The 19,134-nt window shown below is 45.7% G+C and overlaps 1 protein-coding gene across 1 annotated transcript in view; it reads right to left on the reverse strand.

Annotated features, from left to right (window-relative positions):
• Positions 1-17,785, reverse strand: part of STYXL2 (serine/threonine/tyrosine interacting like 2) — a 153,408-nt gene extending 135,623 nt beyond the window's left edge. The window contains exon 1 of the mRNA XM_069635961.1: positions 17,627-17,785. The gene's annotated coding sequence lies outside the window, so the exon portion shown is untranslated. The remainder of the gene's footprint in view (positions 1-17,626) is intronic.
• Between the last annotated feature and the right edge of the window lie 1,349 nt (positions 17,786-19,134).

Consider the following 19,134-nt stretch of genomic DNA (forward strand, 5'->3'; position numbering starts at 1 on the left):
ACTGCAAATGACAACGGAGTCTACCAGTGTAGCCCGGATATTATCTGTCTGCAGAATAACTTGGCAAAATGGGTTCGAGGAAATCTAATTTATTTTGGGAGGCACGTGTCAGAAATGTGACATGCCACATTTGTCGAAGATGCGGATACTTAGGGAGGAGATAATGGCTAAGATTGAGCCAATGCCATCTTTGCTGTTTATTGAGACTTTGGCGCTGATCGTAGTGTTTTTAGTAGGCAGATAGTAGGAAGCGCTGCCTGTGCAGCCCGACAGAAGAAGGTTAAAATGCATGTGCTGGTCGCTGTGAAGTTATCAATAGTTCCTTTTGGGAGAAGTCTTGAGTCGCCGTACCAGCAGCCATCTGGATGTCAAAGAGGACACCTGATTGATGCAGAACATTGGGCTTAGAGGATCGGACTTCTCCAGCCATAAACTGGAACATCAAAGCTGAAAGTGAAAATGATATAAGACTAGCAGAGCATTGAGAGGAGAAGTAACTACCTGGGACCCCACTGGACCCATATTTGACTACACCCCAGCACTCCCACACACGCAGCCCATAGCAGAATGTGCCTAGTGTGCAAAGGGAACTCCAGGGGACAAGCATGCAATAGCATAGTTATCCACAGTTGAAATACGTTGGCCAGAATCAATGGTTATGTCTGGATTAAATAAAACAACTCACTATCATAACATAACCAGCTATAGGTGCTCCCATTTAAATGTACTCTTAAAGTTATGTATTATGCATTCGTTTTGCGTTACAGGAAAAATATGCGAATATATTGTTGCGTACAGGTGTGTTTCACAAGATTCGTATAAGGGACTGGGGTTCATGTATATTATTTAAGGAATTTTTATATAGGCACTATCAGAATTACCCATTCTCCGAACGGATTCTGTAGACAGACGTGATAACACTCTCATCAATTGTTGGAAAGGAATGATCCTGTAGGTCGCTGTTCTGCCTCACCCTGGTGTGGTGCAGTTCGTTGTGGTGCATTGCAGTGCAAATATCTCGGAAATCATGCATCCTACAGCTTTGAAACGTGGTTTTCGAGTTTTGTTCCTCTTGTCGGGTCCTGTTGACAAACAACGTTTTGTTTCCCCTTCCCAGAGAACATGGTTTACAGCTTCGCCGGCAAGCCACAAACTCACAAAGAAATGTTTCATTTTGCTGAAATCCGGGGAAAGGGGTGGGGTGCCCAAATGTCATGTAGCCAGTAATGCCCAAAGGGTCCTAATGGATAACTATGCAAAATGTGGTGCAGATTGGTGAAATAGTGTGTAATAAGGAACAACGCTTTGCCAAGCCACAAACCCACACATTTTATCTTTTGGTGAAATGCGGTAAAAGGGCTGGGGTGTCCAAATGCCATGTAGCCAGTAATGTCCAGAGGGCAGAGGGTCCTAACAGGTATGCAAAATTTGGTGCAGGTTGGTGAAGCTTAGCATAATTATGGGCAGATAATGGGTGGGTAAATAACGAACAACACCTACAAGCTTTTTGTCTCTCCTTATATGTAATTTCTCCCTCTCTCTACTCTAATGCAATTGTTTCGTCTTATCGGTGGCGCTGTAGTGCCACCTAACAGCCAAAGCTAAAAGTGATCATGCAATAACTTAGTGACCATAATTTGAAGTGTCACCACTTTTACCCTGGAATAATATACCATATCCAATAATCCCAGAAGGAGAAAACAGAGCACCACTCGCATTTGAAACATTTTGTACAATAAATAAATAAATAAATAAATAGGGGTTGAATTAGTATTCTTCTCGGCATGGCCATTCTTTCGCATGCGAACATAACGCAGGCAAATGTTTGCGTTCCTTCCATACATAGATGACCCATCCCATCAGGGGCTCCCTATAAATGTTCAGCCTTCCACCCAGGTATACCAACACTGGTTCTAGCCGCAACCTTACTGACTTCCATTGATGACGGCCATCCTTGAAGAAGTACATTGCAGCGTAACTCCCCAACTAAACTATTTAATGGTAATTTAGAGATACATTCTCCAAAAAGCCCTATGCTCTCTTTTCAGGCCTGTTTTATACTCCATTTAGCGATGGGAGAAACGCTCACTGAGCGGGTTGTTAACAGGGTCGGACTGGGCCATGACATTGTCTCAGGCACCAATAAAAAAAATGGCCCACATTTGCAAATGGCAATTCATGTCTTTTGTGCCACTGTTTGCATAGTAACCAAGGGGGAGCTTTTTGATAAAGTGTGATGCAAATTGTGCATTTTGAAGAATATTTATTCAGCAACACTGGTCAAAACTATTAGCCACAGAGTGAATTAGCTCATCAAACTGCCTTATATTGGCAAAAAAGTGGCCCATTTTGACCAGGAAAACTGGCCCATACCAGCATTTTGTGTTTTTGGTTCGGCCCTGGGCCTATTGCCCTATAAGCCAGTCCGAGCCTGGCTGTTAACTCCTTGTGCGAATGTGTTCTGTTACTGCAGTCTTATCTCGTGTGCATCGTCACTAGAGTCTAGAATATAAGCGAGTCCGTGGATGGATACTGCGGCGCGCTAGCATGTAGTCGTCTCTGATTTCTGCTTTCTTCTTTCTTCTTTCTTCATTTCATCCCCCACTCGTTCCCTTGGTTTCATCCTTGGTAGCTGTTTGTCTTTCCCGCGCGCTTCTTCTATCGTTCTTTTTGTAAACCGAGCAGGTCACATGAGGTGCAGCGCCCTTGGTAGTTGCGATACCCAGAAATTTCTGGTCTTCTTCACCAGGGCCCATCTGGAACGGGAAAAGCGCCAACCAAGGCGCGTCTGGTGTGTTGGTGCTCTCTAATAGTATCAGGTAAACAACTTGCACAACTTTGGACTACGCAGAAGGAGAGTCCCAAATGCTCCAGATGAGCCGTTAACAAAACAGGAGGTTTCTAAAAGATGTTGCAAGTGGAAAATCCCACTGCTTCGCGAGCTTCAACATGAGCAAAGCGAAATGCCGATGGGAGTGAGCGGTTCCGCAACTTTTTAAAATTATTTATTTATTTATTTATTTATTGTGCTTTGAACTAGGAACTTATCACATGAAAACAACTCAAATTGCAGTTGCAAAATACATGTTCACATCATAAAAACATTTCATAAAAACATTTTTATCTAATAGTAAAAGCATATAACTTTAAAACACTTACAAAAACAATCTCAGGTCCACTGTGACTGTCCACAGGGACCTCATTAATTCATTTGTATGCGCTGATTTACAACAGTTTAAATGGAAAGCACTTTTATTTTTTTTCTGATTACCATTCCTCTACTTTTCATGACCATATTCAACATTCCTTATAGAGGATTTGTCCATTCAGGTCCCTGTGCAAGTGTAAAGTGGTAATAGGAGCCTTAGTTACTAGTCACTTAGACTATTGCAATGCCCCGGCTGCAACACCTTGTCACATGCTGCACTATGCTTCCGCCTAACCTCATCCCCGCCGAGACCATAGTTCCACTACTTTTTTTGGTACACTTCTACAACTGCCAGTAACCAGTTCTTTTCGCAACCATAATTCCCATGGCTGTCTGGGCATTCCCATGGGTGTCTGGCATATGAGGTTGTGAACTCTGGATTCTTGTGTGGGCCCTGGTTGGGACACAGGCATTACAGTGTGTAGTCAGAAGTTCACTTTACTATGGGACAGTATGCCCCCCAATGGCTCTCAAGGGCACGGGATTGCATAAGTGATTGGAGGGGTCCTACCTGAACACTTCAATGTAAACGGCTCCCTGCCACCAACTTGTCGTCATTTGCACGGCGGAGTGCAAAAGGGGAGGGCAAAAGGCAGTGTAGAAATGTGTACGCCACCTTTTGCTCCACCCCTTTGCACTCCGCCAATGTGTACATGACAGGCGGGTTTACAATGGATCCCGACTGCTTTTTGCGGATACGAAACAGGGGTGTTGCTAGGTCCAGGAAAAGATCCGGGGCTGCGCTAATTTTGGCACTGTCAGGACTGGGGGCTAGCTAGCCTTTTTGTTTGTAACCCCTGAGCTTCTATCCGGGTCTACAGCCAAAAGACCCGGGGCAATAGCCCCCTGAGCCCCCTGACCCCATGGGGGTCCCCAGCATTTGCACCAGTATGAGAATGCATGCCAGTGTAACTGCTGGAGCAGAGGGAGGGAGCGACGGACACGCAAGTTGCGTTCCGCCCCTCCCCTCTGCCATAAAAAGTCATGAGAACGGGGCGTGATGGGAATCCATGGCAAGCATGAAAGCCTTACGCAAGGCGGTCGCGTCTTTCGTTCGCGGCAGGCCCAGCCGGAAATGAGCCCCAATCTATCCCTTCTTATGGAGAATGTGAATTAGCTCAAATAATCTTAATTTCAAATATTTTCCCTGCTCCCTGCGAACACAAGACCCTCAGATGGCTAAACCCATGTCCAAGTTAGTGCTTCCGTACATTTATTATTATTTATTTTTTAATGAGTCAGCGCTTCCGTAAATTTATCACAAATTGCTTTCGACTTTATATGTTCTCCTTGAAATCAACACATTCCAAACATAAGCTTCTCACAGCAGACTCACTAGAGGTCTTTGAGTTGTGTTGTGTTCAATGGCGAAGTTGTTGTCAATCTTCAAATAATACTCTTTTCCAATTTTTAAAGAAATACTTTGCCCAAATGTAGCTTTGTATATTTACAACAATGCAATCAACGACTGGCTAAAACTTTGACATTAGCGAGTGTGAGATAAACTGTTCACATACAATTCTATGGCATGGCGCAGAGACGCCCATTATCTTTTTTTATTGTACTCCACAGCGCTAAGAAAAAAAAAAGAAAAACAGGGCGACCAATCCCATAAACCGAAACCTCGTGTAGGTGGCCTATTGACCAATCCAAGCTCTTTGACTTCCCATGAGAAACCTTCATGAACACAGTCCATCCTCTTTTCCTACTGCTGTGCGTCATTGCTGAGATAAGTGCTTGTTTCCTTAGCTATTTATCCCATGGGACGGGACGGGGGCGGAGGGCTATCTCAGAGCTCTGCTTTTGCTTTCATTTGAATCGTTTTTGCTAGGTGGGCAACTCCGCCCGGCTCTCTGCCGGTCTTCCTAGCGGTGTGTGTCCTGTTTAGTTCTCCATCAGGGGGCGGCATTTTGCTAAGAGGTTTACCAGGGGTCGCTGGGCTTTTTTACTGCCTCCGCCATTACGGGCAATTTCCTACTTTCTCTCCCGCTGGTTCCCGGTTGCTGGAGGCCGGGCTAGAGGGGAGCACTTTGTGCGTGACACGCGGCCCTCGTGACGGATGATGAGCAGACTTTTTATTCCTCATTATCACGGCAGGGCTAGGTACAGCCCTCACTCTCCACTGGTGTCCTTTTTCTTTCTGGGATAATGCTGCCTGATTTCTGGCACACCTATCATGGCAGATGGAAGCATGGAGTCATGGTGTCTTTGTCACACAAGGACACAGAATGAGAGGAGTCAGAGCCAAAAAGGAAGCTTGGCAAAGGACATTTATTTCCTTTAATACTCCTCTGTCTCAAGCTCTAGGTAGGCCCCTTGATTCTAGAAAGGCTAGCCTTTCCCAATCATTACAGAATATGGTCGCGCATGCGTTGCCGTCTAGGAATCCAGCACTCCTGTACCTTCTAGTATAGTTACTGCAGCTGAAGGCGGTGACAGGGTACCTTAAAGTTCCTCTGGTAAAATAAACATTAAAAGGAAGCTCTTGAAACAAACAAGGATCCCTGAGGTGATTTTCCCTGGCCTGGGAACCTGAGGGCCGTTGATAACGGGCATACTGTAGGCACTCACAGGATCCTCTGGTCCGAAGGAAGAACACATTAAGAGCCAGAGAGAGCCAAGTACTTGGTGTCTCTAGTCCCGTCACCTAGGTAACCGGGGTTAGTCCGTCCACTCATTCTGGATGTAGATGGTGAGGAAGGGGTGGTGGACATCCTGGATTTGGATGTGGCCCCTCTTGACAAGGGCGAGGACCCTTCTAGGCTCCAATACACTCTGGGGAAGCGCATGTTTCATCTTGAATGCAATGTTCACTGCAATTCTAGAGAATGGGCTTCATCTGCTGCCAGAAGGAAGATGTGGGCAGAATGCCCCAGACCTCCTAGACCTGGGGGTACCACTACCACTCCTGTTTTAGATCCCAACATGGCTATATATTTTTTTCCAGCTATGGACGAGATATCTCTAACAAGGGTCAACAGGGATTCATGTTCATTTTAGATTATACCATAGCAATGATTATTGTACAGAGCTTTGGCTAAAGCGCTTTACAGATCCATACAATAAAGAGCAATACTAGTAACGAATAAACCATCTGGGACAGCCTTCTTAATATATCTGAGCCATTGTGAATATGTTGCCTTTAGCAGGGAGTGCCAAGGTTAATGCTCTGTCGCTGGAACCAGAAGAGGCCGGTAAATGGGCGCAGATAGCGCTTAGCTTTTGGGGGGATACTAATACATGCATTATGCAGACACGTTTCAAGGATATCCTGCTTAAAAATTAGTTTTAAACTTGGGGGCATTGCAGACTCTAAGGGGATTGAGAATATGGACATTTGTTTTTGGCGACAAGTTAATTAAGGAATTCCTGAAGCATGGGAATACTTTTACTTTGTTGTAAAAGGCTCAGTCTTCTCTTTTGGCTCCCTGGGTTTCTTAAAGGGTGTCACGATCGCCATGACTTTCTCCAGTATTATGGATGGAGGTATCTCTGTGGCCCTCTTCATCATGGCCGCCTGGTCGGCCCATGCCAAGATAGCCACCACCATTGTCCACATTGGGTGGGGTGCTTTGGCGTATGAGATCATTGGCAGAATGTTGCCGTCACTCTTCTTCTGAGTCCTATGTGTGAGTCCTATGTATGCAAACTTCCAGTCCTTCACTTCAGGGTGGTCAATTTCCAGCCCAGATTTGTTTCTGCTTTGAAAACTCGTTGTTCCCCATTTTTCTTCCAATTGTTTCTGTGAATCGCTTCCTTCCCTGGCCTTGTGCTATCTGGAAACACTGCTGGATCATCCTCTTCATTATATCTACCTAACTCTGCATGCCTCCACATTCCTGTGCCAAGTTGCTGGAGGTTTTTCTGTTTTTGTTCTCTTCCATTTCTACACTCTTCCTGGGCTGCTACTTACCCAGTATTTTTTTTACCCACCTGAGGGTCATACTGGAAGCTTGGGAGGGCCGGCCTTACCACGTGAGAACATTCAGGCACCAGGACCCTCAGGTAAGGCCAGCTGCGGATACAGGGCCGGCCATAGGAGGGCTTGTTCGGTCCGCCTCAGGTCCCAGACCCTCAGGCCAACGACAAATCAAGTATCAAGCCGTGCACCAGCACCCCAGGAAAACATTATTTCCTCAAAGACCCCAACTAGGCAGATTCTGTGGTTTGAGAGGGGGCACAGCAGGATTCAACCAGAGCAGGTGGACTGCAGCAGACTCCCGGTAGGGGAGACCATTGCAAATCTACTCAAAACAGCTGACTTGTTTCTCTTGACCCTTTGGTGCTTCAGATGGATTTCCCATCAACTCCTTAACAGAGGTTCCCCAGAAGAGAAATGTTTTCTTCCAAACGAATCATCTCTTAGTCTTGCGGGGCATTCAAGAGTTAGACGTAAAGAGAGTTGTGGAGAGAGTCACTCAGCACCCACGAGGCTTCACCAGCAATACATTTCTAGTGAAAAAAGAGGACACAGGGTTCCGTCCGGTCATCAATCTGAAGGAATTAAACATTTTTGTAGTATATTGGCACTTAATGTTGGAAAGAATTGCCCCATTGGAAAGACTTATTGAGTCTAGGAAATTGACTAATGATGTTCAAGCCTCACACTCTTTTTCACCAATTTGTTTGGGAAGAAATATTTTATCAATAGCTCTCACGTTTTTCTCTTTCTTGGGTTTTGCGGTGGTTTACCAAATTACTGAAGCTAGTGCAAGACTTTCTCACGGACAGGGGTGTCAGGTTCTTGATTTATTTGGACGATATCCTGATCATGAGCGACTCTGCCTAGTCTGCCTGTGACCATTCCCACCTCTCAAAAGCCATTCTTCAGTTCCTGGGGCTCATCATAACCTTCCAGAAATAGGATCTGCCTCTAGGTGGATGCAGTTTCTAGAGCTTATGGTAAACTGCAGATCAGCGACCCTAGGTCCACTCCACCAGAAATTAGAGGCAATCATGAAGGTGCTCCGGAGGGCACTGCGTTTGACTGTCATTTCCCTCTGGCATCAAGCAGGCTGATCAGCCTAGTCTCCTCCACATTCAAACCCATTTTTCATGGGTCATTCTATTACAGGGCTTTTAGGAGACTACAAATGAAGGCGCTATGTCAAGGTTTAGGCTATTCAAGCTGGTTTCTACTTTCCACAGATGCAAGGAAAGAATTGATACATTGGAAGACCAACATGGAGGCATAGAATGAAAGGGTAATTTTCACTTTCTCCCCTTGTATTCAATTAGAATCTGACACAAATGTGAGGTTGGGACACCAGGTAAGTCACAACCTTGACCTGGTTGCTATGGCCTCCTCTGATTTATTTTATTTATTTGAATTATTTATAACGCGCACAAAGACGAACCAAATCATATGGAGGCGCAGATAGTAACAAGAAGGCGATAGCTACAAGGCATAATTAGTCAGGAGGAACAACTAGTCACAAAAAGCCTATGGTCAGTATTAGAAACAAGGCGTCTGATATTCCTGTTATTTAAAGAGGAAAGTTTTTAGGGCTCTATGAAACTGCTAGAATAATTCCAAAGACCTAATTTCTCAAGGGATGGTGTACCAAAACTTAGGGCCATAGACAGCAAGCCTTTTGTCACCCCTGGTGACACAATGAGATTGGGGGATATTCAACAGCAGTTGGTCTCCTGAGCGTAAATGCCTAGATGGTTGGTATTGACTAAGCCTGTCCGCTAAGTAAGCTGGAGCAAGTCCCTTCAAACGATTATATGTCAAACAGGTGATTTTGAATTTGATCCTATCATCCACTGCCAATCAGTGTAAAGAACAGGGTGCAGTTGAGACATGATCATATCTATTCAGACAGAAGATTAGTCTGACCGCTGCATTCTGAGTTTTTTGCAGTGTCTGGCGTTGTTTTGCAGGAATTCCAGCAAGAAGGCTGTTGCAGTAGTCTAAATGTTAATTCACCAGTGGCCCTAACACAACAGTGTGGTGACTGCTTGGAACATATGGCAACACTTGTCGCAGCATGCACAGGGAGTAAAAGACTGCCTGGACCTTAGCGCTAACCTGACTTTCACCGCCAAGATTATTTTTCCAGATACATCCAAGTTTTTTTTTAAAATCTTGGCAAATTTAAGATCAGTCCCTAGAAAATGGGAATCCTGGGGGCATTTTCCCACAGTGAGAACGTGTTTTGGCCCAAACAGGGCAACCTCAGTCTTAGCTGGATTTAATTGCAACTGATTTGCCAACAATAGTTGGCTTCCTCTAGACATTGATTAAGCCTAAGAAAAGTATGATCAGTATCCTCTATTTTGATGAAAACCTGGGTGTCATCGGCATAAGAGTGGACTATAATCTGATGACTCCTCAGGACATTCATCAATGGCCGCAAATAAAGATTAAAAAGTAGAGGCGAGAGAGAGGCGCCCTGTGGAACCCACAACCAATATAAATGGGGTCTGAAAGAAAAGAAAAAAAATTCACCCGATGATGTTGATCGGACAAAAAAAGAGTCTAACCATTTCAGGGCATGGTCTGAGACTTTTCAGGCGACTGAGCAGTATAGAGCGATCTACCGTGTCGAAAGCCGCAGAGAGATCCAACATTATCAATAAGGAGAGATCTCCATTATCCTCGGCTTCTAACAAGTCATCCTGCACTGCCAAGAGGGCTGTCTCAGTCCCAAACTAGGTCTGAATCCTGACTGGAACGGGTCCAACAAGGACTCCCTTTCAAAAAAACTCTGCAGTTGGTTGACATCAACCATCACCGGTAGTTTGCCTGGCCACGGAATGCAGTGCAGATGTGTCCAGATTAGACTTTTTCAAAAGTGGCTTGATAACGTTTTTTTTTTTACTTTGGTGTTTATTGGCTTTTTAAAAGATACACAATCACAACATGTCAGCAAAGAAACAACCACAACCTTCCCCATCCCACCACCCGCCGCTACTCACCCTCCTGAAATAAAGTCACAGTGATCATTCCAGGCGACAGGACAACGAGCAAACACCTATCAGTCAAGGGTGTCGCATCAGGACTAGGCAAGGGTTCTTCACATTACCCCCCTGGGTTCAACGCTAATCTCCCCTGCTGGAGGGCTCGGAGGCCGACATTCACACTAACTTCGGGAACCACGTCAAAAGCTTATGCTTCCACAACCCCATTTCACCATGAAGGTTCCCCACTCCAGGGAGAATGTCTCCACATGGTCGTTGACCATCGCTGCCAATTTTTCATAAGTAAAAACGTCCCATAATTTTACCATCAGTTGTTTGACTGGTTGACTCTGTCCTTCCAGTTTTGGGTCAAGGTTACTCTCCCCACTCTCAGTATTGAATCTACTAGTTTTGGGAGTCTAAGCTCACCATTTTTCATTTCTGGGGCACCCAGTGAGATCTGGAGGGGGTAAAGGTCTGTGGCAGTTCATACCATGTTTTTGATCCAGCTAAGTACTTTGGCCCAATATATTCCCACCTTTGGACATTCCCACCACAAATGGTACCACGACCCCACCTCACCACCTTCCCTCGGACAAGGCGGGGAAGATCCCGAGAACATCTTTGTCAATCTCAGGCAGGGGGGCAGGTGCCAGTAGTGGAGTAGCTTAAAGTTGTGCTCCATTACTAAAGTGTATACATTTCCTGAGAGTATCAATTTGCACATGGTTTTCCAGGTGGAGTCTGGGATTTCCCCTCCCGCTTTTTCCTCCCAGAATTGTTTGAATCACTGCCTTCCTTCTAGCTCTATGGTTACCAGCACCTTCTATAACCTGGACAGTATGGCCTTCCTCCCCGGGGCTTCACTTAGAGTTTTCTCAAAGGGTCTGAGGGGGCACGAGATCTCCGAGAGACATTTGGGATCGGACATGAGGCCCTTTAGGCATAGGTATTCAAACACATTCAGGGAGCTTTTTTCCAGGATTTTGGTAAGGGGTTTATATTCAATGAAGGATCCACCCCGGAAAAGTTGGCCAGCTCTCTCCAGACCCCTGTCTGACCATGTCTGCATGAAGTGGTAGCCCCTGTGACCCGATACCAGGTTTCTTAAGATCCATGGCCACAGAGCTGTGCTCTCCTCTTGGAGTTGTTATGGCATGTAAAGTGCTTGGAAATGCTTAATGTGCAATCATGTGCTTTGCACACAGGTACTCTCACTGTGTGGTGAGGCTGTTGATGCAAAACATAACCGGGGTCCGACCTATAAACCAGCTGAAGGGTAGTCACTCTTGGACTCTGGTGGAGCAGGAAAAGAACTTTGCCTGCAGGTTTGCATCTAGGTCTAGGAAGAGTATTTTCTGGGCTCATTGTATCTGGTAACCGATTGGGGCTCTTGTCAATGGACAGACTCCAGTGACTGGAGACTCCATGGCTCTTTGTTTCTCAGATTGCAGAGAAAGACAGCCCCTTTCCTAGTATCTCTTTTCGTCCCACCTAAACACTCATATGCCCGTCTTCTTTAGTTGGATTCCAGATCCTTCTTCCAGTTTTAGGGGCCAGGAGGGCATTAGGCATTCCCTTCTTTTGCAATTATAGTGCACAATCTATTTCAGGTTAATTTGCACGACACAATGCTGGTGACGCCATTCTAGATGGTGCAACAATGGTAACCGTTAGCCCTGGAAATGGCAGTTGAAGCTCCAGTTTTGTTTCCAGTTTTCAGAGACCTGCTTTTAGGCCTGCATCGTCAGCTTCAATGTTTGGACCTCGACAAGTCGGTGCAACTGATGGCTTGTCTGATCTCGAGGGAATGCTAACTTCCCAAAGGCATTTCAGAGAGGGCTTCATCTCTCTGCAGAGATTCCTGGGCTCCCAGTTGGTTCAAGGCCTATGTTGAAGCCTGGAGGGTGTGTCATCGCTGGTGTTTAAAACAGAGTCTGGATTCCTTTTGCCCCGCATTAACATAGGCAGTTAATATTTGGGCATATGTTGCCTCCAAATTGTACTATCAAACTGTCAACACTTACATGTTCAAAATCTCTGCTAGACATGCTTTGGTGGGTGGTTTTACACTGGGGGAACATCCTCTGATCTGTAGACTTCTCAAGGGCAATAGTGTTTCTCGTCCTCTGTATTCCTTAAAATACAGTTGTCTATTGGACATTAATGGTGTCCTGTCTCTGTTCAGGGAGTGACCAGATAACACAGATTTGACCCTTCAGACACTGTCTGCCAAATTGGTAATATCTCTCTTTCCCTTCCCCAAGCTTTGTGCAGTGTGATGTTTGTGTACATATGAAGACTGGGTGGCCAGCCTACAAAAGACTGAGGACTAGTTGTTTATTTTGTTCCACAAGTCTTTCCGTGCTGTTTCCTCCTTCACTCTAGCCAAGTGGGTTCGGTGTGCGATGACTCAGGCATAGATCGATATTCGCATCTTTGGTGCCCATTCCACTAGAAGGTCTTTGGCTTCTAAGGTGTTTTGGTCTGGGGCCAAGTTGGAGGACATCCTTGGGGAGGATGGCTGGTCCAACGACAGCACTTTCCACTATAAACCCATGTGCGCACCTCACAGTCTGTCGTTGATGGGATTTGAACGTGCAAAATAGTAACCCTCTGTGACCTACAATGTCAAATATTCTTAGCTTTGTGATGTAGAGTATGGATTCCATTAATGGGGAGGAGGCAAGGATTATCCCTCCCCATACTTCCTCCCTGATCTTTTTTCTGCTTAAGCAACAGGTGGATTTTAATCAGGCCAGGTGTTCTTCTGAGATGGTCGGTGTTGACCCTGGTTATTCGAGTTGGTGATGGTCAATCTTGTCATGTCTGCTTTTTCTTGCCTATGGGAGCATCATACTGAGGTACGCACGCTCGCGCTCGAAAAGAGGACAGACTGCTTTCGTACTAAGAGCTGGGATTGGTCCATAAGCCAATCACGTGACAATGGGTTTTATGGGATCTTTAGTGCTAGTTTTCTTTCCTTTCTTTTCTTACGGCTGTGGAGCACAATAAAGAAACGTGTCGCATAATAAGCGCCTCCAAGCCACTAACAGAACCCTGACTCTCCGAATGATCAACAGTATCCTGAGGATTTCACTGCATTTTGTAGAGGATCTTGGCACCGGGATAAGAAACTCGACCTTTTGACCTGTTTTAACAAATGGATTTAGAGATTACGTTGACGTTACTAATCACCTTCTAACATGCAAACACATCTGAGGCTACAACCTTATTGGGGCAGTGAGATAAGCGTACCTACAGACTTCTGTCAGACATGATCGTTTTAGTGGAGGGTGGTGTACACGGGGGGTGGGGGGGTCCTCTGGGACACCACCCATGCTATTCACGTGGCTCCCGGAAATCATTGTGGCAGCACAAAAAAAAGTTAAAAGAACTATTTTTCAGACGCATTATGAAGTGGGTGGCTTTCACTGGCTCCATAAAGCATATGTATCTTTGCATTTGCAGAGAATCCAAGCATGTATAGAATCTTTGCAAAAGCAAAGACTGGTGGCCTTTCTAACACCCTTTACAGCATTGTGTATGCATTATGTCCAGGAAGATCAGCGCCGAGGCCCCATATATTACACAGCCCTCTGAAAGGCATTAAAAGGACATGCCTTCTGTCACCCCTTGGTTTCTCATCCATAGGCATTGGATATCCATCCTTGGGGGACTAACAAGTGCTCTTCACACTTCACACTCCCTGCCTGTCTCAGGCAGAGCATTGGGCAAGAATGTAGATCCCACCGAGCCCGATTGTAAAACTAAATGGCGATGGCTGGAAGGTTTGGAATTAATCCTACCTTCTGGTATTGCTCTGGGCAACCCTCCAGACCATTGCTCTTCGCCTGCCAAGCCATTACAAAGGGGAAAGATCATATGCAAATCAGGCTTGGTCCCACCCCAAAGCAATGCCATAGGTTATGATTAATTCGAAACGTTCCAGCCATCACCACTTTTGTTTTGCTGTAGACATCGCGAGTGGGACGGGTATGCCCAGACGTGGGTCCCGTGCCTCCTGGGCCTAGACACCCAAGCTACTCCTCACTGATGAGACCCAACAAGGCCGAAACATGTTTGGGGATCCTTGTGGTCTCGTGCAAAAGGGGTGTGACCTAACAGTTTGGGCTGGACTGCCCCTTTTGGGGTGAGACCAAGCCTGATTTGCATGTGGTCTTCCCCTTTTGTAATGGCTTGGCAGGCAAAGAACGATGGCCTAAGGGGTTGCCCAGAGAAATGCCAGAGGTTAAGATCAATTCAAAACCTTCCAGCCATCACCCCTTTTGTTTTGCGGCAGGTTCATAACTCCTAACCCCCCTGCGTTGGCGTGGTACGGGCACTTATGTGAATGTGTGTGTGTGTATCAGAGAGAGTTTGCTTGAATGGCTGAGAGGCAGTATGGGTGTGTGTGTGTACATAGTATGTATGTATGCTGCTGTGGGATTTAGAAATAGAGCTGAATTACAGGTGAAATATGAGACTCATTGAAGCTGAACATTTATTTTTATTTATTTTACAGGCTTTATTACTACTGGCATTAAGGGCAAAGCATTTAGAGTGTTCTTTTGTGAGTATTGGCTTCAGTTGGCACAGGCTGCTTAGACTTGATTGCTTACAATGACATTAGTATGGAATTAAGGGCAAAGCAACATGAGTGTGCTTGCATGCGGACATGCCTATGTTGGGACAAGTTGCATGGATATGGTTTCTTACAGTGACATCATTACTGGAAAAGCAACATGAGTTTTCTTGCATTCAGGCTATGGCCTATATTGGCACTGCCTGCATGGACATGTCTTCTTTCAGTGGCATTATTACTGGTATGAAGGTCATAGCAACTTGAGAAATTTTAAGTGCGGATACTGGCCTGTAAGGGAATACTGGGGTATATTGGCACATCATGCACGTCCATGGTTTCTTAGAGTGACATCATTACTGGAAAAGCAACATGAGTGTTCTTGCATTCAGACTATGGCCTATATTGGCACAGCCTGCATGGACATGTCTTCTTTCAGTGGCATTATTACTGGTATGAAGGTCAGAGCAACATAAGCATTCTTACGTGCGGATACTGGCCTTTAAGGGAATACTGGGCTATATTGGCACATCATGCACGTCCATGGTTTCTCACAGTGGCATGCATTATTTCTAGCATTAAGGTTACAGCATAATGAATGTTCTTGCATGAGGTTACTGGTCTGTATTAGGACAGGCTGCTTGGACATGGCTTCTTATCATAGCAATATTACTGCCATTAAGGGCAAAGCAACATCAGTATTTGTGTGTGCTGAGACTTGCTTATATTGCCATTAGCTGTATAGACATGGTTTCTTAAGGTGCCATTAATACTGCCATTAAGGGCAAAACAACATCAGTATTTGTGTGTGCTGAGACTTGCTTATATTGGCATTGGCTGTATAGACATGGTTTCTTACAGTGCCATTAGTACTGCCATTAAGGGCAAAACAACATCAGTATTTGTGTGTGCTGAGACTTGCTTATATTGCCATTAGCTGTATAGACATGGTTTCTTACAGTGCCATTAATACTGCCATTAAGGGCAAAACAACATCAGTATTTGTGTGTGCTGAGACTTGCTTATATTGGCATTGGCTGTATAGACATGGTTTCTTACGGTGCCATTAATACTGGCATTAAGGGCAAAGCAAGATACGTTGCTTTCTTGCTTGCGGGTACTGACCTACATTGGCACAGGCTGCACAGACGTGTACTCTTGCAGTTGCATTATTACTGGCACAAAGGGCAAAGTGTCATTATACAATAGGAAAACCATTACAAAAATGAATCGCACATAGGCAGCCACAAGCTTTTTTTGGTTAAAAGAGGGAAAACTGAACATCTACCTCAAAACAAATAACAAGGAGATGGGAATTTAATCGATAGGTCAAGTTTTTGAAAAAGCAAAAGATCAATTTTATTAATTGGCAAAACGAAAAATTAGGTGGAATTTACCATCACTGTGTTATGTCCAGCCATTGTGACTGGTTTTATCTGAATGTCAAAATGTATTGAAATGTATTAATCGGTACATGTTTATTTGTGTTTTGTTATGTGAGTGAGCTATTGAGCATTGTACTTAGGATTTTGGAGACATTTATGTAGGTTTTGATGATGTATTAGGTGGTTGTATATATAGTTCGATTTAATAAAATGGATCTTTTGCTTGTACAAAAACTTGACCTATCGATTAAATTCCCATCTCCTTGTTATTCCTTCCTGCTTCCCTGATCCCTCTTGTGGGTACTGCATATGTTAATGTGTGTTGGCACCTTGCTACAGCCCTCACCCTGCCTGTCTCTTTGTAGCTGATTGCGAGGGGAGGGGTATGGGGCAGACCATGTGTCTCCAGCATGTGTTCTGCCCATACCCCCCTCCACTGTGACCTCCTTGCCCCCCCCCCCCCCCCCCCCCCCCCCGGGCAGTGGAGTAACTTTGCTGAAAATGTTGGGGAGGGACATGACATCTGAAGAAAATGTGCCCCAGCCACATGAATGAGGACAAAATGGTGTGACATGAAAGTTGGGGGGACAAACACCCCTGTCCCCCCCTAAAATTACACCCATGCCCCCAGGTTACTTGTCTGCGCTTTCGCATGAGGGGTGTCCCCTCCGCAGCGCTGCCTAGTTTGTGCACCCCCCACTCCCTGCCCACCATAAATGCAGAACATCAGGTTAAATAATATAATGGAGTCCCCTGCTGTTCTTGGAAAGTGTCTTTAAGGGCGCCTTTACTGACTGACTCTCAGTGGAATATTTCCCCATAGTTGGCAGTGAAACATGTACAATTCTATGTATGATTGTGTCGATGTCTCAATAGGGAGTACTAGGCACCATATTGTGTTACGCTCATGTTGCAAGCACAATATACAAACGCATTAGTGTTATTCTCTTCAGCTTGCATTGAGTGGACGGCAAACTGAACTCCGAGCCTTTAAAGAAATATGTCGTGTACACCATAACGCGCTTTGTATGTAGCACTTTCTGCCACCGTTTGGCACACAGTAAACAGCGGGTTTTACTATTGCCCAACAAACCAGCAGCAGGAGATTGTAACCTGGATCATGTCTGGTCTGTACACACTTCTACAACAAATACTGAACCCACTAAGCTAACTTTCCAGCTCAAGCATAATTGGCTTTATGTCTGAATATGTTCATCTTTCAAAGACCAACGCGCTTGATTCAATATCCGTTATTTGGGAAGGAATAATAATAGGTGCCTGGTTCACATTTCGTTCAATCCAGGGTGCGCCCAGGTTATCATTTCGTCGGCGTTAAGCGCCTAACCCACTCCAAATGGCGGCCTTTCCTGGCTCCCAGGCAGAGGGGGTCGTCGCTCCAGAGACACCGCCGCCCCCGCAGCCCCGCGGCAGCTGCTGGGAGCCGTCAGCGGTGCACAGATAACAGACTGGCCTGAGCAGGCCGCAGTTCCCACACACACGAACCCAAAGGCAAACACATTGAAAACAAGTTCGAGGAAGACTCACCTTTAGGGCCCCCACTGTCCGGAGTGCGAGCGGCCACTCCCTTCAGAAGAACCTGGCCAGAAACCCGGGGACAGCGAGCAGGGGGGCTTCGCGTGAGTGAGGGCAAGATGGCGCCCGCCAGCCGTGCCCGTCCTCTCGGCGGCAGGGGCACCAGCAGAGTGACGGCCGGGCACACTCTGAGCACCTTTCTAAAATTAGTGCCTCTTCCACACTGGCTGCAATGCGTGTCCCCCCGCGAGAGGAATGCCACGGCTCGTTCAGCCGGGTGGCGTGTTAACACGTCCACTGCTGGGCGCCCTGTAGCCCAACACCAGAAAGAAAGCACATTTTATGCGCCCCTTTTAGTTCGTGATATCTAAGCACTTCTCATTGATCATCGCCCAGCCCCCTGCGGCTTTGATTAGGCCTAAAACAATGACCTAAAAGTTACCCTAATAGTGTCTGTCCAGGAATTCATGTTCACACTTGGTTTTCTTTTCTTCGGTTTGCTTCAAATGAGGCCTAGTTTTAGGATGTCGACGTAGAGTGCAGATGAACAGAGCAGAGGACCTCATACAGCTGTATTATCACCAAACTGGTAACGAGGCCCGGAGTTCAACATTTGGCTACGCCTCTTGACTAAGTAGTGTGGTCCTGTGCAAATTGGCCTGGTGTAACATTATTTTTCTGACAACATTTGGAGTGAAATGTAAGTAAGCATCGGCAAGGCCAGCATGTCTTGCTTTGTGTAAGTTTATGTGTCGTGGTTTTAATTGATGGGTGTACTGGAAGAGCATGAATAACCGTGCGGTGTGGGCCTTCGGGTGTATGATTTTGGAATACATAGATGTATGAGTGTGTGTGTATGGCAGGGGTGTCGTGAAATGGTGTATCACTCTTGCACAGCAGATCAGGGGGCTAATATTCTCGGGAGTCCCACCTCCATCATATGACGATGTGCTCCATTCATGTGGCAGCTATTGGCATGCTACACACATGTATTCCAGGTATTCACGCCATATGTAGCATGCGTTGCGGTCATATGACTATACACATGGCAAAAGCCACTACATATTGACACGCATACGTGCAATTTCACACACGTGTCTGCGGACACATAGACACGCACGCATGCTTAAATCCCCACCAAAAGGTTCACACCCGGTCACTCGCACACGTACATGAATGTGCATGTATGGAAAACAGTTTGTAAAGAACTCGCAGTTACACCACGCCAACGTTGGAGCCGTCTATAATGTGGCAACACAGAGGCATAGGCACACAGATGCTAATCTCAAACGCCACCAAATGTGCACAGATATTCTCACTACTGCTTTGTCACTATTTACTACACCAGGACTTTAAGTGCTGCAATTAAATGATTTGCCCAGGACCACACGGTTTGGTTGTACCAGCAGTGTTGCAGTATGCACTTAGTTATGTAGACTTGACCACCCCTGTTCATTTTTACATGCTCTTCTTTAGACCACGCCTTCAAGTTTTCGGTCGCGCCCATCAGACTAGCCACA

The sequence above is a fragment of the Ambystoma mexicanum genome, chromosome 7p, assembly GCF_040938575.1.
Source record: "Ambystoma mexicanum isolate Mex_15411 chromosome 7p, UKY_AmexF1_1, whole genome shotgun sequence".
NCBI lineage: Eukaryota > Metazoa > Chordata > Amphibia > Caudata > Ambystomatidae > Ambystoma > Ambystoma mexicanum.